This window comes from Pseudonaja textilis, chromosome 7, assembly GCF_049901715.1.
Source record: "Pseudonaja textilis isolate UNSWEBS1 chromosome 7, rPseTex1.2, whole genome shotgun sequence".
In the NCBI taxonomy this organism is placed as follows: domain Eukaryota; kingdom Metazoa; phylum Chordata; class Lepidosauria; order Squamata; family Elapidae; genus Pseudonaja; species Pseudonaja textilis.
In genome coordinates, this window is record NC_141996.1 from 33,629,051 (window position 1) to 33,651,906 (window position 22,856).

Consider the following 22,856-nt stretch of genomic DNA (forward strand, 5'->3'; position numbering starts at 1 on the left):
AGGTGCAGTAAGTTAAAATACTCTCTATGGTGCAGCCGTAAAAGGTCACCAGCAGTTGTTGTTTTCTGAGAAGTCTCAGGTAATATAATCTCTGCTGGGCCCTTTTGACCAGTGCTTCAATGTAAGCACCCCAGGTCAGGTCCCATTTTATGGTAACACCCAGAAAGATGCCTTAAAGTTGCAAGTTACCCTCCCAATTTACTGCATTAAAAAAACCCAAAATATTCAAGCCATTATTTGAAAAGAATTTTTCTTTAAAATGGCATGCTCTTAATAGCTTGATTGTAAACTTCTCCACTCCATGCTTGCTTCCGCATCTTATCTATATTGGTTTAGTATGTAGCTGCACAATAATAAATGTGGAAGGCAGATGATAGGTAGAAATGCTGACAGAAATCTGCAACAAGTTGGCTTGCACATCCTCAGGTGGTGGAATGATGAGCAGGCAGGATATGGAAAATTATACTGGATACTTTAAATTAGCCTATCCTAGGTAACTGTAAAAGAGATTCACTAGCACTAAAGGGTGCTGTCTATAGTTTCCTTACAATGGGGAACAGCAAAAAGGGACCATATTGGTCTTTATTTCAAGAAGGAAATTATTTCACCCAGCTCTGCTCACAAGGCAAAAATACTGGAAACGTGTTTGCAATAAAGTTTAAAGTTTAATGGGTCCAGTGTCCATGCAGAGAAGGGAAAAAACATGTCTGAAGTGAATCAAAACTTCCATGTAGGAAAGTCTAAAGGGCACAGAGAGGTCGATGGAACATGAAAATGCAACAATGGACTCTGCCCTCGTTCTGCACAACTGTTCAGACACAGAGTAAATGATTGATAAAGCAAAGGGAATCCAATGGTCAAAAAGGATACAGTTTTTACTTTTCGAATGAGAGAGAAGGCACCATGAGTATTATAATGCTTCATGCGACGACCTGTGTTGTTCTGCTTACAGGTAAGCTTTTAAAACACATTACGCTTGTTCTTGAAATATGCATATTAATTTTGGTTGAACGAATTGCTGAGATTCACAAAGAACTGCAAGGAAGTGCTCTTACATTATCAAACTCAATTTCACTAGGTATAATGGATTGCAACTGGAAAGTTATGGTGACTCAGATTAGATGTATTTTTTCTTTCAAAATAATATTTGGTTTTGTGGATTATAAAAGTCAGCCTAATCTATTGTTTAGTAATATTAAAAACATAGAAATTTTCTCCCTAGCATAGTACTCTGGAATATAACTAACATAGAGTTAGTTACACTTTCCATAGCTGGTGTGACCAAAAGATATGAGTAGAATCTATCATCCAGAAAAAGGCCCAATGAGGTAATATGTATTATGACATTATATATGATTGATGGAACATACATAATTCATATCATTTGTGTGATGACCCTCACATGACACATATGTCATTTGCCCCCATGCAGATGCCCATGAGTAGAACATATCTAGAGACCATCAGATTAGAGAAATCTGACATACAGCAGTATATTTTAGATTTTGTATATTCTTTGCACCCATGACTGTCAAGTTTGTGGCTTTGTCATTTCAGTGGCTTGGGGACTACCGTTTGCCTCTCAAGATGAAGATAATGAATTTTTAGGACTTAAGAGGCTACCTTACCCAGCCAATTGGCATGCAGTTACAGTGTCTGAACAGGTACTGACCTTTTCTAACATCTTTAAAACCTATATTTATTACTCAATTTCCAATTCACCTTTTCCCTGGGGGAACTTATGCTGGCCTAAAACCTTGTGATGAAGATTTGACCAGAGGAAAAATGACTCATCTAAAGTAACGCAGACTGAGTGGGGTTTGAAACACAACACCATACTTGCATGCACAATCAAAGATTTTACTTGAGATAATAACATGATGATTTAAAAAGAGATTCATTATAAGGAGTTTGGATCTACTTGATTTTTCTCTTCAATGAATCATTCAGAAATAGCAAAATCATAATCCTTTTAGGAAGAATTGGAAAAACATTTCAGAACTATCAGTCTGAGGATCATGGTTTATAACCATAACTCAACTGGGATGGGCCCGGTACCAAGGAATTTAGTGCTAAATTCTGATGTTTTTGTTTAAATAGTTAATGCTTTTTGTGTGTAAGAGTGACTTCTCCAGTCTTAAGCTGTGCAAATATTTTTATTTTTATTATTTTTATTATTAATAATAATAACAACAACAGTAACAACAACTTTCAGTAATTGAGTAGGAAATGACACAAATGGATTTCTAGCTAAGAAATCAGAAATTCGGAATATTGTGCAATCTAAGTTTGGGAATGTGAAGTCTAATTGTTTTTGTTTTTTAAATACAATGAAGAGTAATTTGTTATCCTTCTCACCCCTGTAATTTTTTATTTGTTTCTTAATGGCATCTTACATTAAGAAATAGTCCCCCCCCCTCCCATACAGCAATTATAGAAATATCTTTCTGGGGATGAAATGTTAAGAAGCTTGTTACTCAGAACGAAAAGTAGACTTAGCCTCTCCTGCCTCGGAGAACAGGAGTGGAACAAATGAATTAAAAGTACATGGAAGTAGAATCAGAGTAGAAGTCAGGAGAAAGTTCCTGATTGTATGAGTTGTCAACCAGAAGAAAAGATTGTCACATTGTGTGGTGCATTTGCTTTTCATGGAGACAGACATGTAATGGCCATTGATCAGAAATTCTATATTTATTCATTCAATTCAATATTGTAGGGAATCTTCCTGAGCATGGAGGTCAGAGTAGAAATCTTTAAGTTCCTTTTCTATTCTGATGCTATGAAAATATTGTAGTTTAGTTAATTGTTTAAGCCTAGTTGTATGCATTCTCAGTTTGTGTTTTTTTCTCCTATACTTCAATGCAAAATCAGTATTTAATTTGCAAAGCTATGTCCTGAGATATTGTGTCTTCCCTTCCCTTCTATATTGGGTTGATGTTAATTTTGTTTTATAATAAAAAATAGCTAAACTAAACTAAGACATGATAACCATATTCATCCTCTGAAAGAAAGAAAAATAGAAAGAAAGAAAAGTCAGTCAGACAGACAGAAAGACAGAAAGTAGGAAAAAGAAAGAAAATTGGAAAAAAAGGAAAGTTAAAAATACTGCAAAATGACAGAAAAATAAATGAAGGACTGCCTGTCACACTGGTTGGGAATTATAGTTACCATACTACAATAGCATTAATTGCAGAAGACAATGTGCTTCTTTGGGGGTGCTGGGAGGTCTGCAAATTGTTATTATTTCAGTTTTTATTCTGCCTTTCGGTTCAGAGCTACAAGTGTGAATTATCATCTTTAGCTTCTCTGAGATCGTCAATGCTAATAAATATCCATAGAACATTTTTTCCTTGTTAAACTAAATCATATTTTTATTCTAATCAGATGAATGAATACTGGTCATTACTGCAGAGATCATCACAGTATTCCATGGACATGATCAGGTAATTCATGGAACTGGACATCTTTGAAAGGGTTTCTGTATTTATAGCATTTAATGGGATTGATATTAATGCACGGATTATATGAAAAAACACACAATGATATTTATTAATTTTTTCAAAGTGTGTAATTTAGACATAATTGCTAGCTGAAGTAATTGTTGCTAAGTAGCCTAATAAATAGCTGTAATACATGGGGAATTTTAAAATACTTACATGAAGAAATGTGGGTGTTACATGATGCCATGCAAGACAAGAATTTGGCACTGCAGGATAAGAACTGACAGAGCATTCCTGAAGGAGGAGAAATTCCCAATGATTTGTCAATGGAAAGACTTCTTTACTGATGGCATGAAATCTTGGAAAGAGTTTCATTATGATGTAGAAGGCTATCCACTGACTTTCTTTTAGCCAAATAAGTGTGAAAACACCTCTTTTAGAACACTGAAATTTTTTGGAATGTTTAAAATATTGAATAATAATAATAACAACAACAATAATTACATAATTATTCTGTATGGCATTATTCTGTATGAAAGAGTTAAGCTTTCTCCATTTGTTATGATTTCCACCTAAAGCAAATTGCATATGATGTTAGTCTTGGTGCTAGTGGGAAAGGCTTGTTCAAAATTCCCAGTTGTCAAGGCTGGATCATGGTCACAATTAGCTTGTGACCTATTCTTCGGACCAATGGAAGCAAACACCATTTTGAAAAATATTCCATTGTTTAATATGATTTTTAACAAAACATTTTTTTTTTACAGGGACTACATTAGTTTTTACAAGAATATGTTATGGCAACAGGAAGAGCATCAGACTTGATCTGTGACTCCCAAATTTATGTATCTATGTCCATGGCATTAATCAACACGATTCTTCCTGGAATATTGGTGCATGAGACAAATGCTATTACTTATAATTGACAAGGATCCAATATAAATGTCTTCATCCTGTTCCTGGAATTGATGAGGGTGTAGCATGTGAAAAAAATGCCCAGGTCTTCAGCTACAATCCTGTACGAAAGAAATTACTTTTAAGTTGTCATATATAAAATTCAATGTCCAACAGGTCTTGCATGGGAAATATACCTATTGTCATATATAAATCAAAAGTAGCTGTTATAACTTTTGAATATGAAAACTGTCCTAATGAATGTAATATTGATTTTGGAATCTTGTTCATGAACTGGATTATTTTTAGGAATTGTTCACAATTTAGAGTTTAACTTGAAATTGTCCACATGCCAGAAGCAACATGGGAGTGTAAAATTAACAAAGCACTGCTGCTTGCTTCTGCATTATTTAATCCCAGAGAAATTAAAGGAAGTACACAACATAGTCTTTACCTATCATTTTATTTATAATTCCTTCATTTTTATGAACATTTAAAAATAACGTATATATTGTAGCACTTGGCCTGTCCAGATACCTCAATTTCAGAGCAAGAAGGAATCTATATTCAAAACATATTCATTTGTCACTGGATCTTGACCTTATCTTTCAATAGTTTATAACTTTTTAAAGTATCCTGCTTGAATTTCATTCACCTTACTTTAATGCTCTTCCTGACATACCAAATTTTCCACTTCTGTATAATAAAGTGAGCAAAAATATCCCCTTAAATACAGCCATTTTTGCTTCTTTCAAGAACCATTAATTCCATATTACAAACTTGATGTTAACTAGATTCTAGGAAGGGAGCTGTATTAAACTATGGAAGAAAAAAAAAAGAAATGCTACATGTTTTTAAAGACATAAATCTCTGCGGTTTGCAGTTCACAACAACTTTAAAAGAACTTTTAAAAAATATATGTCGGAAAATATGCAACTGTATATTCCTGTCTTTCTTGTCTTAATATTTCTTCATATTCTGCCAAGGTATATATATTTATCTACTTTTTCTAGTTTTAACTGCATGTATAACTTGTAATTTCTCATATGTATTTTCTCTGCCAAACATGTTTGTCATTCACAAATTAATTTTTAGATCCTTGCTTGTATAGGTCAGTTTAGTGTATATAATGCTTTAGGAGGCTTTGAGTTCGATCCTAGATAGAGGCAAATATTTGGAGTAGATTCCCCTGCTTGAGCAGGGGGGTTGGACTAGATGACCTCCAAGGTCCCTCCTAACTCTTGTTATTCTGTGATACTCTATTCTGCCTTCTGACGTTAATGCCTTCTGCGTTTCTAACAACACATTGTGAGGTGGGTTGGGCTGAGACAGAGTGAGCTGGATGCTTTCTATTTGCAATTGCTACTAATCACATGAGTCAACAATTTGGCAACATTTGCATACAAAGTACATGTATATTCATGTCCTCAATCAGCCAAATTCTAACACCTCCAAAACCATTTTTGTATGTTTATAAGTTTCTTAAATAATCAAGGAGATATACACATTCTTATCTTATTCCCTGGTTAATGTTCCATCATATATAACTCTTAATACATTCAGCAACTAACCCTTGTGCAAATATTGCCTACTCATTCTATCACATGGTTTCTCAAAATTAATCAACGTGCAACCTTTATCTACCTGGGAATATTAATCTTTCATGAAAATAGAATATATAGAGTTTGAAATAACACTGAGACAGCAGAGAAATCAAACAATCTCTTTGAAAATTCAGATACACACAGTAGGTACTCCACTAAGCAGGTGTTCAGTTTAAAAACATGAATGACAGAATCCTACATTTTCATCAGTGTGTGATGTTTGCATAATCCTCTTGAACAGTTCTGGTAAACTACTTCAAGAGCAAGTTACCTCATTAGAGAGGAAGAATGGAGACAGATGTATTCATTCCCTACCCTTTTGTCACAGTTTCCATCAGTCTCCAAGAACTGAGTAGTCTCCTATATAATTTCCCATGCAATTCACAATTCTAGACAATAATTCCTTAAGATACCTGATGGGCTAGTATCTTCAAATATACTGTATTTGTGATTCATAAGCACAACATCAAAGAAAACTTATTTTGCTGTGGACTAAGTTTGCAGTTTTAGATCTCCTTTTACTTGGGAACAAGCTAAGTAAGATAATTTAGTAAGACAGTTTGAACAGTTATGAATACATAATTCTGACAGTTCATGGCACATCCCCTTTATCTGCCAATTTTTTCTCCTATTATTTTTCTAATATCCCATCAATATCATTCAGTTTTTGTTTCAAAACATGATACTTTTTGCGAATCATAATTTTCTATTAACAATATCTGATTTTTAAAAAGATTTTTAAGGTTGTGAAAATGATTGCTTATGTTTTTATCCTTAAAGCAAATCCAATTTTTATTCCAAGCATTATGCTGGCATACACAGATATAGTATACCCAGAAGCTAAAAAATATATACCAGATGTTCCAATGAGGATAGCGGAGGGAAATGCCACCAATTCTGCTAAGATGAATGTATGAATAGTTGGATCTAAGGAACAGCAATACATTCTGAATGTTCTTATACATTATCCTTTGCAAAACAGATGTGTGTATTCTTCTTTTTAGTTATGTAAATAGGACTTTGATTCTCTGGGCTCTTTTCATAAGAAAATATCTGCCTATTTAACATGATTTTTGATTACTAGGAAGTAGAAATAAGAAATAAAAATACTGATAGTGTCTTGCTCTTGGTACAGTTGGACTCTGAGGGAGAGGAGGAATAGCCAATAGGGAGTGGAGGTATGGCTCCGGAGGTTGTGGAGGAGGCTGGGGAAGGTAATGACTGGCTGGGCAGTCAGAGGAAGAACCAGGCCCATCCCCTCTGCATCCTAGGACACACAAAGGGGAACGGAGAAGGCAACAATTTGGCTTGTGAGAGAGGAGGTGGCCATGATCCTCCTCATTGATTGCAGCTGGGGAGACTAGTATATAAGAGAGCCGATTACAACACAATGTTGCCAGAAGCAAAGTGTGTTTTATTTTGGGCTTAAGTTATCTTGGTTGTGTGTCCTTCCAACAGATTATGCCTTGTTATCTTCTTGAATTTGGTAATTACTTATCCTGTTCCGTTGTGGAAATTTCATCATTGTAGTTTGTTTGGTTTTTTTATTTCATCTCTATCTGCTCATTAAGTTCAGACTGAATTGCTTTCTTTTGAAGACTATTTTTGAATAGTTTTATCTCCAGCTGAGAATTATTGAACACTGGGGCCAAGTTGGAGGCATTAAAAGACAATTATTTACATTTTGGATTTTGTTACATTCATGTTACACTCTGGGTCATCACGGATAGTTTACATCAGCCAGTCTCAATCTTATGACACTTCCTCCTTCCTCTGATGCATGTTGGAGTTCAGTTCCAACATATTTGAACGGCACAAGGATGGCCAACAGGTTTTTAATCAGTCCATTGCAATCAGTCAATTAAAATACTATTTAAAAGCATCTAAATGAAAATGGAAGCACACATTTTTTTCATATATGTGTTTTTTTTTTCCTGAAGCCCTCTAGACAAAGGAAAAGATACTATCTTTTTAAAAGATATGCCACCTCCTGCTGCTCAATCCAACAGGCACACGAATCATATAAAAACAAATAAAAAGCTGCTGCCTTCTTCAAAATGATTTATAAAGCTCACCTGGAACTTGGCCTAAACAGATGCAGTTGAGAGAAAGATATGCTATTCCCTGCTTAATGTCAGCCTCTCCTCCCTTTCTAATGATCTCTTTTGTAAGCTAATAGGAGGCTGGGATCTGATCTGTCAAGCATGAGGCACTTTGAGGGGATAATGTATGTCTAATCCGTCAAATAAGATTTCTGTAGCTGGATGACACATATTAAACAATAAGTTGTCCTGTTGAAGATAACTTGTCAACTAAATTTGGAGCAAGTAACTTGAAACTTAGAGCTGCCGCTGGACACTATCTGTTCATAACTGCCAAAAAGATGATTTTGGGGGGGGGGGGAACAGGAAACACAAAACTAATAGTGGAGACCATGTTATAGATTTATTGTTGCACAAAAACAAATACAGAAAAAATGACAAACTCCCTCTAGAGCATCTCGTTCCCTATACCCATAAAAACGTGGTGTTAGATTAAATGGTGCCAGATATTTGGCACAGGAAACTCCAGCATAAGGTGCGCTGGTTATCTGTGCATTTCCAAGGTGCAAGTCAAGGTGCTGGTGGTTACCGATAAAGCCCTACAAGGCTTGGGACCAGAGTACCTGAAGGATCACCATTTTTCAAGAGTCTTTACTTGTCCTACTGGGTCAAACAGAATGGGCATGCTGAAGATCTGATCAGCCAAAGAATGTCAGCTGGTGGGGACTAGAAAGCCAGGTTTTTCTGCAGTGGCAGAATTTTAAAAAAAATCTTTAAATTTTGACTAGTTTTGTTCCTTTTCAGTAATTAAATGTCAATTATTACTATTCATTTTGTAAAAATATATAAGGGAGATGTTAGTTTTGATTCTACTTGCAAACAAAAAGTAATACTCAAAATTGCCTGATCACATGTACAGACACATCCATTCAAATAGTGATTTTAAATAAGCAAAGGCAGCCTCAGAATCTCACATTTATTAAATGCCCCACATCTCAGGAGATGGCCAAACCTCAAAATAAGTAATAATAACAAACTCATTTCCTTTCAATCTTTGCAAACCAAAATGAGGTTTAGAAATTATGAATAACTGTCCATCTTCACTAGCATTCTGGTCAAAGGGCAGCTCTTTAAAACAAGATGAGATTTATACACCATAATAACTCCTTAATGAGATTTATTCAGGTTTCTGCAAAGTCTAACTACCTTTTTGCTAAAACTTGACAGGACTAATAAACAAGTGATTTGAAATAGTCTATATGGCAGCTGCTTGTCAGTTTTTCCAATATATTTTTCAGATGTTTGGGATTACAATTTCTATAATCATAGCTATACTTGACTTATGACCACAATTGAGCCCAAAATTCCTGAGACATTTGTTAAGTGAGTTTTGCTCCATTTTACGTCCTTTCTTGCCACAGTTCTTAAGTGAATCATTGCAGTTGATAAGTTAGTAATTTTCTTGTTAAGTGAATCTAGCTTCCCCATTGAATTTGCTTGTCAAAAAGTTGCCAAAGTTTGCCCCATGACCTTGTGATACAGCAATGGTCATAAGGTGAAACTCGAAAAATTAGAATATTGTGCAAAACTTCATTTATTTCAATAATGCAACAAGGTGAAACTAATATATGAGATAGACTCATTACATGCAAAGCAAGATAGTTGAATGAACCAACTGCCAAGCATCTGAATTTTGATCACATGATCATGGGGATGCTACCGAGGTTGTAACTGTGAAAAATGTTCATAATGTTTCTCAGTGCCATTGTAACGGTAAATGAACTGTTGTTGAGGACTACCTGTATGATGTTGAGGGATGATGCAGTTTAGTAATGTTAAATCAGCCACAATATGTTCTTGATTTAAATCAAATTCATGCCAGCTGTGAATACTAGGAGTTTTAGTTCTGAAACACTTGAATAAAGAGGTTGCTTATTTAGTTTTTACATCAATAAAGACTATTTTTGATTTGTAATAATATTGTTCTGTTTATTAACTTGCCACCCCACTTTTAAAAGAGTAGCCAAACTCAGAGAACAAGGTAGTGCAAGATTTGTCAACTGGGCAACTTCCAGTTGCGTGAACCTCAGTTCCCAGAATATCAGCATTTGTTGGCAGAGGAATTCTGAGTCAACACATCTGGAAATTGGCAAGATTGGGATAGATAGAAGGTTGTAAGCTTTTATGTTGAAAAACTTACTTGTCTTTTCCTTATAAATTCTTGAACAAATGGAATGTTAATGTTATCAGAGCATATAGATTTGTAAGAGGAAAGAAATAATTATTTTAGATCAGTTTAGTTAAGGCTACCATATGTGAACTACAAAAAGCCAAAGAGCCATGTGCAAAGAGCTCGTTTTTTGCAGCTCTTTGCTGCCATCTAGCAGTATTCATCCTCATGTTGGCAATTCAGATATGATTTCCTAAATTTGTCTTGCTTCTTTACTGCTAATCATAAATCGAAACTACAACAAAATAGATGATATTAATGATATACCTTTAAAAACATGCCTTTCTCTGTTCAATACTTAGCTATAATCCTTTGCATTTAAGATGGAGGTTTCAGAATGGGTACAAAAGCTAATTTGTGCCACTCCCCAAATGGAATGTCGAGCAGTTTGGATACAAATCTAACAGAGAATGGAGTGTTTCCGGTCTAAGTTTCTTCTTAACATTAAATGATGTGTTTTGTTATGTTCCTAATTGCTTGCAGTCACATGGAACTGACACAGCTGTTTTCCGCAGCATCAAATAGGGAAAAAAGAGGAATATTTTGCTATATTATATATTTTAAAAAGAGCAGAAGTTAACATTATGCTAAACATAATTAGACAATTAATTAATGGCAAGTCATGTGTGTCATGCAATGAAGCAAAACATCTGGGCTAAATGTCAATAAGTTTTCAATTGCATATTAATCTTCAAAATCCTCTGAAACAGTATATGCATTTGAATCCAGAATTTTCTAGCCTTTTTACATATCTACCAACATAATAAAATGTTCCTTATTGTTCACATTTCCAACATAAATTTCAAGAGTAATTAAGAATGCTTTAATATATTAGTTGTTGTTTTGGTTAGTATCATGAAGAAGAAAGTACAAGTGGAAATGGAATTCTTGATACAATATCTGCCCCTCCCAATTGTTACACATCATTTATTTTATTAATATCTTCAGTTTTGTATCAATATTTTTGTATCTATTATGAATATGGAGAGTTAGGAATAAAAGAACAACTATTAAAATTACTGTGGTATTATAAAATATCTCAATCACCATTGTTTAATATACTATTTTGTGTAAGACATATATGTAATTTCAGAAATTACTCTTATAATTATTGATTCTTTAATAAAGAAATTATACACCTTCTTTTCTCTGGTGAGGAGTTAAAAAAAGCAACTAATCAAATATATTATGTGTTAATGGCAGACCTGATTATTGGATGAACCACATAATAATTAACATAGAATTAGTCTAGGAGTTAAACAATTTCGGTATATTCTCCTCTTTTTTGGATGCAGTATGGCTTAGATTCTATTCAAAACTTTAGGAGCTTTACTGTACATTCTTTCAAAACTTCATACGACTAAGGGAACAGTTGTAAAGACTAGAGTTGATACTACATTGCCTGAACTCCCCAATAAATTAAAAGGAACAGTAAAAAATAGAACACAAACCCTACTATTCTTGGCTAAATCTGAAATCCATATGATCAACAATTTGAAGTCTGTACTTACTTTCTGTACCTACAGCCTCTTTCTCACTGCTGCCCTCATTAAAATGGAGCACAGCTGGAGAAAAGGACCTTTTATTGAAAAGCTAATTGCTTTCACCTCTAATATAAGTAAATTTGTGCAAAGCAATTGTGTTTTTTTCCCCTAGAAAATCCTGGTTGGGGTGAGGGGAAGAACTTGGCTTCTTTTTTTTCATGTTTGTTTTGATTTTCAGTAAAGCTCTTTTGTGTTGAAACATGTCTGCTCTCCATGCTGACTCACTTGAACTGTAATCAACTCTTCCATTTGCATAATCACTGTCTACACTAAAAATAATGCTCTGACAGCAAGGAATGTAAATGGTGTTGGTCACTGCCAAGTACCTCCAATCTATACAATTGATAGCATTCATAAGTACACTCAAGTCTTGTGTAGTTTTAGAAATATTCTCAAGAACAGAAAGTGAAGTGAGTCCTTCTACTTCACTTTGCAACCACTTCCCAGTGTCAACTGGCTTGAGAACTATTTAAACATTTGTTTAGAGCAGTGGTTCCCAGCCACTGAGTCCATGGGCCCTTGGAGGGCCACAATGTTGTCACAGGGGTCTATGAAGGCTTGAAGAAATGTTATGATTTAAATCTTAAGCCTTGGTGGTCTGTGGCCATGGTCCCAGCCCACACAAGGTATTTAAAGGACATCCATGGTGAAAAAAAGGTTGAGAACAGTGGTGGAATTCAATTTTTTTTTCTACCAGTTCTGTGGGTGTGGCTTGGTGGGCATGGCAGGGGAAGGTTTCTGCAAAATCCCATTCCCTCCCCATCCCACTAAACTGCTTTTAAGCTCCGTGTGCAGGGCAACACAAGAAGATCCAGCTGGGACTTGGGAGGCAGAGAATAGATGGGGGTGGGGCCAGTCAGAGGTGGTATTTTCTGGTTCTCCGAACTACTCAAAATGTCCGCTACCGGTTCTCCAGAACTGGTCAGAACCTGCTGAATACCACCTCTGTTTGAGAAACACTTGTTTAGAGCTTTTCTGAAGAAATGCTAAATGAGCTCCCAAATGTCTCACAGTTTCTGCAAGATGGTGTGGCAAAGCAAAACCTCTCTCATGTTATTGCACTTCCACAGTGATGCCTGTCAGCTTCTTTTTCAGCTGGCAAGACATGCCAATCAAGAAAACGTGACTTTTTATGTGCCAAGACTTTTCTCTGATATTTGACAGGTGGTATTTGCCAGTTCTGACAGGTTCTGGAGAACCAGTAGTGAAAATTTTAAGTAGTTCAGAAAACAGGTAAATACCACTTCTGATTGGCCCTGCTACCATCTATTTACTGTCTCCTGAGTCCCACCTGATTGGAGTCCCAGCTGATCGGCTGGGTCTTCTGTTGCCCTGTACAGGAGAATGGAGCTGGAAAGCAGGTTAGTGAGGTGGGGAGGAGAGGGAATGGGGATTTTACAGTATCCTTCCCCTGGAGTCAGGTGGAAATGGGAGTATTATAGTATCCTTCCCCTGCCACACCTACCAAACCATGCCCACCAATCCACACCACACCCACCAAGCCACACCACATCCAGCAAGCCATGCCCACAGAACCAGTAGTAAAAAATAATAATACCACCACTGCTCTGAACAATTCAAAAACTGAGCCAGCAGTGTGCTACAGCTGCCAAAAAAGCCAACGCAGTTCTAGGCTGCATTAACAGAAGGATAGAATCAAGATCACGTGAAGTGTTAATACCACTTTCTAATGCCTTGATAAGGCCACACTTCGAATCCTGCATCCAGTTTTGGTCACCATAATGTAAAAAAGATGTTGAGACTCTAGAAAGAGTGCAGAGAAGAGCAACAAAGATGATTAGGGGACTGGGGGCTAAAACATATAAAGAACCATTGCTGGAATTGGGTATGTCTAGTTTAATGAAAAGAAGGACAAGGGGTGACATGATAGCAGTGTTCCAATATCTCGGGGGTTTCCACAAAGAAGAGGGAGTCAAGCTATTCTCCAAAGCACCTGAGGGCAGGACAAGAAGAAGTGGGTGGAAACTAATCAAGGAGAGAAGCAACCTAGAACTAAGAAGAAATGTCCTGACATAACAATTAACCAGTGGAAAAAACTTACCTCCAGAAGTTGTGAATTCTCCAGTACTGGAAGTTTTAAAGAAGAAATTGGACAAACATTTGTCTGAAATGGTATAGCATTTTCTGCCTGAGTAGTGGATTGGACTAAAAGACTTCCAAGGTCCCTTCCAACTCTTCTCTTCTCTTCTCTTCTCTTCTCTTCTCTTCTCTTCTCTTCTCTTCTCTTCTCTTCTCTTCTCTTCTCTTCTCCTCACAAAAAAAATCTCCTCCCCCATTGATTTCCTCCCCCTTCCCTGCCAAGACCTGCCAGCCTTGAAGTCAACTGAGATATAATAGTAATTTCCCAAACTGCCAGAACCTGGTGAGCAGAGGTGGTATTCAGCAGTTCTGACCAGTTCTGGAGAACTGGTAGCGGAGATTTTGAGTAGTTCAGGGAACCAGCAAATATCACCTCTGACTGGAGATTTTACAGTATCTTTCCCCAGCCATGCCCACCAAGCCACACCCACAGAATGGTAGGAAAAAAAATTGAATCCCATCACTGCTGAGGAGGTAATAAGAAAAGTGAGGTATGGGTGCTCTCTGAACTTGGTTGTTTTCTTGCAGATCTTTCACTATCTAACTAAGTAACATCATAAATGCTAGCTTGGTGGAAGTGGACAGAACTAATCCTTCATATGGAGAATAACCTTGAAAGAACCAGACTTTAGTGCTGCTGACATATGTCCCCAAATTTAGAAGAAGTTGAGCATGAACTAGAATAGAATAGAATAGAATAGAATACCTTCATTGTCATTGCATTCTATAAATACAATGAAATTTGAAAGCTACTCCAGCACAGTGTCCCAAACACCACATCACAATCACACTACAGAGTATTTAAAAATTAAAATAATTAACATAATAATTAAAAACCTAGTCTAAAACCTATCTGAAACATATAGTAAGTTAGATGGTTTAAAAATGCCACTATATACATAGGGCTAAATCATATATGCATTGTTTGATACAAGACAATTATTGTCTTGGAAAAGAAACCGTTTCTCAGTCTATTAGTCCTCATTTTAAGACACCTATAATGCCTCCCTGATGGTAACAGTTCAAAATATGAATGTCCAGGATGAGAATGGTCTGTGGAGATTTTTAGAGCTCTAGAGAGGAGTCTGGTCTTCGCAATCTCTTCCAAAGAAGAAAGAGAGCAACCAACTAAGGGAATCGTTACATTTTTATACTGAAGCGAAACTTTGAGATGTTAAGAAGTTTGCCATCCCTCACTTAAACCATTTGATGGTTTGAATAACTTGCCTTTAGTCTTGTAAGTGTTACATATATCTTTTTGCAAATCATCATTTCTGCCCTTGAGAAGTTATTTACGCATTGCAAATATTAAGTCGTATATTTAGTTATTTATTTCTTTATAAATTTATTATAAATTAATGCATTTAAATTATAAATTTACTATGTTATTTATGAAGTTATAAACTATTTATAAATATATTTAATATGTTTAATTATTCTTGCATCCTATTTGAAGGATCACATTTAATGTATAACAGTTATATCTTGTCCTTCATTTGAGCATTCAAGGGAGCCTTTTAAGATAAAATGGGTTCTCAGTTGACAAAATGTATTTGTTAACTATGGCATATGATGTTGTAGAAAGGCAGGTAATCATAGTTTACTCAATAAACCTAGCAAAGCAGTCTCTGACTGATGTATGGTGTGAAAAGAGTGGGAAAGTGACAAAATAAGCGCTACACCAGATGATGAAATTTGTCTTATATGCATTTTAGATTAGCTAAAGAAGAATTCATATGTGAAAACTCAATGAAGTGAAAGATTAAATAAACTGACTACAGATTGATATCTTAGCCATCTATACATTGAAATTGATAGGAATTGGATATTTTCAATAAAATATTGTACTGTTTATACTTAGGATTCTGATAGCATTTCATGGCTTGTTCGAGTGATTGTGAGTCTTCCTGGCTAATGTTTTAAGTTTTTTTTTTTTGATGTTGTTATTTTTAATTCTGGCCATCTTTACTGTTTTTACTGTGAGCTACCCAGAGCCTTGTATACAAGATGAGCAGCTGAGACATTTATTAAATAAATAAGTCTCCTTTCTTTGATATTGCTATTTATTTAACAGGATGTGTAAAATATCACAGAATCTATAATTTCATGTCAGTAAAATAATGTTTGAGGATCATCCAATGCAGATTAGAGCCCAATGTAGATCATAGAAAGGAAGATGTCAGATATTGAAAAAACAGTTACACATTCTCTCCTTGTTTATTCATCCTATATACAGAATATATGAATTAGAAGATGTGCATTGAAAATTAGACAAAAAAATTAAACATTTGTATTGTTGATAACACTGCTACCTGCAAGCTCTAATAATGTCAAGGAGTAGAGTAAAAATATGGGATTATGATTAAATATGAATAACACCAAACTAATAATAATAATAGGTCAAACAATCAGAATTGACAGTGAAGACATCAAACTGGATGGATGCAGCTGTCAGGGTTTTGACTGATGCCCTAATTAAATCATGAGCCTTGGGCCAAGCTTCAAAAGAAAACCAGTTATTTTATTAGGAGCTTCATGTCAGTACGGACCAAATGGAGCCAACTCCACTTGGAATGCACTGCTAAGAGACCAAGCTGAGTTCAGATTATCTTGGGACAAAATCTATTCATATGATTTCTGTAAGTCATCCCTGATCTGATGGCAATCAATCAATATAGGATTTTTAATGAAAATATAATAAAGTCTTCTTGTAGGGTATTATTTATTCTTTTTAACTGCCAGACTTTGTAGTTTGGAATTTAAGAGATTTGAAACTTGATTTTCTTTTTAATGTATACTATTGGGGGAAAAAGGTCGTATGCTGGCTTGCATAGCAATTTCTTTTACAATGTAGCAGCAGCTTTTTTCCTCTATTCATTTTGCTTGGAAAAGAGGCTGAAAGATTTATCAAAATGGATTTTTGTCAATTTCCATTTTAACTGTTGGATTTGAATAGTCACTTCAAGCTGATCTATAAAAGAATGAGGCCAGAAATCTTTGTCAGAAGTAGAGAAGCAAATCCTGGATTTTAAAAGGCAGAGTAAATCCTGTTAAGCATTGTGGAAAAGCTGATTACTTAATCATTCTTTCTTTCATGAAAGTAAATGTTTTTATTTCCATAAAGTGAATTCAGTTCCTGTTAATGCCACATATATTCAGATAGCAGTCTATTCTGTTAAATTTCAGTTATTAAAACTATTTGGTTTTTCTCTATAATATTACATATATTATAATACTACAAATTAAGAATATATATATATATATATATATATATATGAATTTATGTCTTTACCATTTATTTATTTATTTATTTATTTATTTATTTATTTATCCTATTAAAAATCCACTTGAGTAACTAAAACTTGCAACTATGCAACAGTTTTTTAAAATTGTACTTGTAACTGGGTATACAAATTTAAACATCCCAATTAAAAATACTTCCTTATTATTAGTATCATTATTTTTGTGACAATAAAAAGATTTGAAAAAGTGATTATTATTGATTACCTAATTAATATAATGAAAGAAATACAGGGTATCAAACCATCTGAAGAAGCTCATGAGATGAGTGTGTATATGTAATAAATAATAAACAAACAAACAAAGAGGTAAATAAATTGGGAATGGCTTGGAAATCGAACAGGTTGTGTTAAAACTGTCTAAGAAAGCTTCCTCAGATCTATTGGGACTGCAACTTCCAGAATTCCTCAGCCAATGGAGCGTTCATTGTCCTATTGAAAATTGGAGCAAGGTATAGATAATCTTTGACTTACAGCCATTTCTTTCGTGACTGTTCAAAGTTACCAAAAAAGTGACCTATGACCAGTTCTCACGTTACTGATCATTGCAGCATCCCTGCAGTCATGTGATCCTGATTCAGGCATTTGACATCCAGCCTTATTTATGATGATTGCAGTGACTCAGGGTCACATACTCACAAACTGTGATTTCTAGCTTGCTTTTGATAAACCAAATCAATGGTGAAAACTGGATTCATTTAACAACTGACAAAAAACATGGGGAAAAAAAGGTAGTAAAATCAGACACGGTCACATTGATGACTCATTTCACAATCACATCACTTAACAATGGCAATCGCGATCCCAATTGTGGTTGTAAGTCAAGGATTATGTCTATAAGGGCAGTTGTATCACACAAACGGGAAGACATTGGCAGTAGTTTGAATTTTGTTTTATGAACTACTGAAAACATGCTCTGACATTGTGTCTGGCCCAAAACTAGAATAATACAAGGTGTTTTTTCCAAGCTGAGTTCTTTATTGTTTTCACATTTATAGACAATATCTTGCCAGATTGAGAACCCTACTACCTGCAGTTACAATATAAATAGTGGTTGTCTTTACCTCTTCATGTCACACACAATATTCTTGCCTCTTACTGGAATCCAGCCTCTCCTTCCTTCCTCCTCCTTACTACATTCCATCACAAACTGCCTGCTCAAAAAAACCCTGTGTATAGTTGCTGATCTTTGGAATTTTAGCCTGAAGTGAGCAAATATCCAGTCCAGTTTTGAATACACTTTTAACAAATTGAAATCTCTGCTTGCATCCTTAATTTCTCTTCAAAACACCAGAACTAACTTAATAGTCCTTAAAGGAGTTTGAGACTGTTAATTTGATTTATAAACCTGCTTCAAACCAGGAATAATTACAAGGTTGTTGTATTTTTATAATCCACTACTTCAGCAAAAGTAGATGTGCAATGATAATTCACAGCTTCGTATATCAGCACAGTGACTGATAACAAATAAAAAAATGCAACAAGAATATAAATTTGTAAAATTCTATAAAAACTTTTTAATTTCTGTTTTGTATCTATACTAGTAGAAATATCATATTAAATTTATGATAACAAAGTTAATTTTTATTTAAATTTAATTAAGGGTTTATGGAACTTGGGAAAAGGATGCGGCATAACTCCCAAGCTTTTTGTTTGTTTGTTTATAAAAACTGATATGCTATGGTTGCGAACATTTCACACAAATATTTTGAACCAGTTTGAAAGGCATTCCAGATCTTCATTCCCCTGATGTTAGTAGTATTGGAAAGCTAAGTTGAATGAATTCCAAATCAATGAAGTATAATCACTGCTAGTTTGTTCCTCTCCTCATCATTTGGAGACAGTGTGGTTTCATTTTCCCATTGAATAGAATTCTTGTCTTCTGACCTGAAGATCTGATAAGAAAAATCCAATCTTGAAAACCTTGCAACTCCTTTCCACAATTTTATCAGCAATGCCAGGCACCGGACTCATGACTCCCTTTCTTTTCCTTGTTTCTCTTCTATATGGAGTTTTTGTATGCAGTTTAAATTTTCAAATTACATATTGTATTTGAGATAAAGATGCTGCTTTTATCTTTTGATATATGTACCAAAGCATCAGATGAGGATCGGGATTTAAAATCCATATTCTTTGAAAATAATGAGATAAATAATTAACACAAATGTTTTAGATAAAAGTCTAGAAAATACTACATAATGCAAAAAAATAAACGAAAGATAGCAAGCAAGAAATACAGCTGTGTAGCCTTTATCAGGACTTACTTTACTTATAAATGTTTCTGAAACAAGAATTAGAAATTAAAAAGCAATCACTGATAGATTCAGAAAAGGGATCAGTGAAAAGCATTCTCTCTTGCATAGTAAAAGGAGTAACATATTAAGAGAAGCTTCAAAGGAAATGACGATGAGAAAGAGAAAATGTCTGCAAAAATTCAAAGAAGTAGAAAATGGAGGAACAGTTGAATTAGAAAATAGAGTCGGTTGCAAACAGGATAAAACTATTTTGTGATGGCGCCTCCTTGAAAGAATCTGTTGAAGATCCTATCACTAATTCTTTGAGGTAGGTTAAGGTAAAGAGTAGGTTAAAGCTATGACTATCCAATCACCAATGAATTTAATTATTGTGAGTCCTGCTTACTATAACAGTACCACATTAACCTTAAAAAAAGATTGCTATATCACTAGTTCTTCCCAAGCATGCCCATTTATTTATATATGTATTAATTTAATATTATTTATCACCTGATTCTCAATGACTAGGTGGTTTACAATGCAAAGACACAGAAAATTTTTTACTAAAAAATAAAATATAACAATAAAAATAAAAATAAAGGAGCAAAAAGATGGCAAAGCTAGACAACAATGAAAAATATGTCTACACTATTCATAAGGGCTTCAACTACCTTAGCAAAAAGCCCAGCAAAGAGCTAGGTCTTAAAAGGCTCTCTGAAATCTTGAAAGTTTGGGAATCTAAAATATCTCTTTTTTGTAAATGTTTTAATAGAATTCAAATATGTGTGTGTGCTTATAAAAAAATATTATTTTGCTTTTGCAAAAGAAACGCTACATATAAGAATGCCTGTACGCCCACAGCCATGTAATGGGAGAAAAATCTTCTAAATAACTGTTTAGAAGTAAGCCAAGCCATCATGTTTCCTTTCTCTCTTGGCTAACTAGTGAACTCCACTAGTGAACTCTTGTTTTATACAGGAGTCTTTTGAATCTAAAATATCTCAAAAAGCTTGGGATTCATTTTTCTTTTTTTGTTAAAAAAATGGTTCAATTGGCTGAAGCAAGCTCTTGAGACTACATCAGCAGTGAAATAAAATAAACCTTTTATCAGTTAGCTTTTGCTCATTTTTGAATGTACTGCTAAGCTCCCACAAAGGCAGACACCACTTGAACCTTCATGCCTATTGTTCTATCACCAGGGATTCAGAAACCGGAGTTGAATTCAGTTCTTTATTTAACTGCCAGTAACTTCAACTAAACTCGAGCCGCGGCAGCCTCTTTTATAGCGGCTGCTCGCGGCTCGCAACCAACGGCATCATTTTAAACCTCCCACTGTTTAGGTGGCCAATCATAGCAAGTTGTTAACTACCAATCGCTAGACGGCAGTGGTTGACCAATAGGAATGCAGTATTATGAGTATGTAAATGTCCATATACAACACCTGTTATCTTACTGAATTATATATAGGGCTTGAGAGAGATTGTGTGTAACTGTGGGTGGATGGGTAAGGGCATAAAGAAATACTGCGTGTGATGCCAAGGCCTTTTTATTTAAAAAGCCTTAATACAATAACTCTGTCTCCAAAGAGGTCTAGTCACCTGGCTACAGTTAATCTCTGCCTGGTTGTGGGCTTCTTGCCCAAAATGCGGTCACAAGAAGATACTCGAGCTTGCCAGGCACTGTAGCAGATGAAGCTGTAAGTCGTAAGCACATCATGTCTTAACCAGGAAAACAAAAAACCCCACCTGATAAAACCCAGCAGGAATGAGACTCAGGTTTTCTACTCAACAGGGCTCTCAGTCCTTTCATCTTCAAAGCTCACCACTACCACCACCCTGCCTCTTTTACAAGTATTACCTAATTAATCCTCACTACACCCTGGGGGAAAGGGAAAGAGTTATGTTCAGTGCTATTATTTCACTGCTAGTCCAATTAGGCATAATTGTGTCTCATTTAGGCTGAGCATTTAAAGGGCAAAGCAAACAGAGGCGGCAAAAGATTAGAGAGCATTCCACATAATATTAAGAGGGAAAAATCAGTGTGATTGGCATCACAATTTGTATACTTCCCAGAGAATTAAACGTGATTCTCACCGCTTCATATATAGTGAAAGGACTGAATCCGTAAACTGTATGAGACTCATTTTTATACATATTTTCTGATAAAACATAATTTAACAACCTGTATAGCAGGAATGCAGTAGATGATTCCTCATGAAAGTAAGGACAGTAAAAATTTGCAAGTAGATTTAGTTGATAATTGGTACTTAAATTCGGACAAACAATCTGGTGTCTAGATATATAACCAAAGCATTAATAAGTATGATAGGGTGGAGTACTTTTGAGTCAACATTGATTGCTGGTGACTTCAGAAAGTCCCTGTCATTTTATTGGCAAGATTTCAGAGGTGATTTGGTATTGCTTGCTTCTGAGAGCTGGTCCAAACGGCTATATAGTTTGAACTTGAACCTCCACACTAAACTGTATCAAGAGTATTTAGGAAAACCAAATTTTGAAAAGTGTATTAGAACCATCATTTATGTATAACTTTAAGCCCAATTCCAGCTTCTGATGTCTTTTTTACGTTCATAGAATTATAATTCTGTTACCTTTACATAAAAATGTTATATATTTTCAGATTTCATATAACCTTTATAAAGCACAGCATACATTATGAAATATTTATTTTCTTTAAGAAAAAATGCTCTAGATTGAAATAACATTTAAGAAGCAGCATATGTAAACCAAGGTATTCTTGAGCAATCACTGAAATCCGTAAATCTGAGGCTTTACCAATAATCCCTATTCAGAGAAATAGGAATAAACAAGAAAGCAGACTAGTACTAATTTATTTTTTGTATATAACCTCTTTCTGGAAGAGAATAAATGTATTCCAGACTGTGTTTAAAATAATTTGATTTATTAACTGACCACACTTTTTCAAAAATATGCAGCTGTTGGACTTGAACATGGAACCAATATTTCATTGGAGAACAAATTCTTCAACAATGTGTTGTACTGTAGATGGGCTTCATGATCACTAGGATCAACATCACAGATTGTCCCAAAGGTGCTTTTTCAAGGGGCAACTGGACTTCCTTGCTTTTCTTTTCTTTTTCACCTATCTCCAGTCTACAACACAGGCCTTTCAGAAGTCCCAAGAAGGCACCACATCCATTTGCACTACTGAAGACACAAATAAACCTCCAAGTGGCCTCAATCGCTCTCTAAAACAATGCAAATGACCAGCTGTCTGCAAGGAATATAAATCCTTCCATTCCGTACCATCCAGTCAGAGCTGAAGAAGCTTCTTGTATAAGAAGTGAAATGTCTTCAAAGAAAAATAAGAAAGTCCAGTTGCCCCTTGAGAAACCACCTTTGGGACAAGGTCAACTAGATGACTAAGAATCTACATAGACATTTAACATCACAGATTCTTTTTTCGTTTCAGTAATCATGTTTGCCCCTGTTTT

The 22,856-nt window shown here is 35.1% G+C and overlaps 1 long non-coding RNA gene across 1 annotated transcript; it reads left to right on the plus strand.

The window, feature by feature from the left end:
• The first annotated feature begins 877 nt into the window (after window positions 1–877).
• LOC113436378 (uncharacterized) lies at window positions 878–5,272 on the plus strand. The gene is made up of 4 exons (XR_015744323.1): window positions 878–952; window positions 1,558–1,664; window positions 3,385–3,443; window positions 4,205–5,272. It is a non-coding gene; the product is annotated as an uncharacterized LOC113436378 (long non-coding RNA).
• The last annotated feature ends 17,584 nt before the right edge of the window (window positions 5,273–22,856 follow it).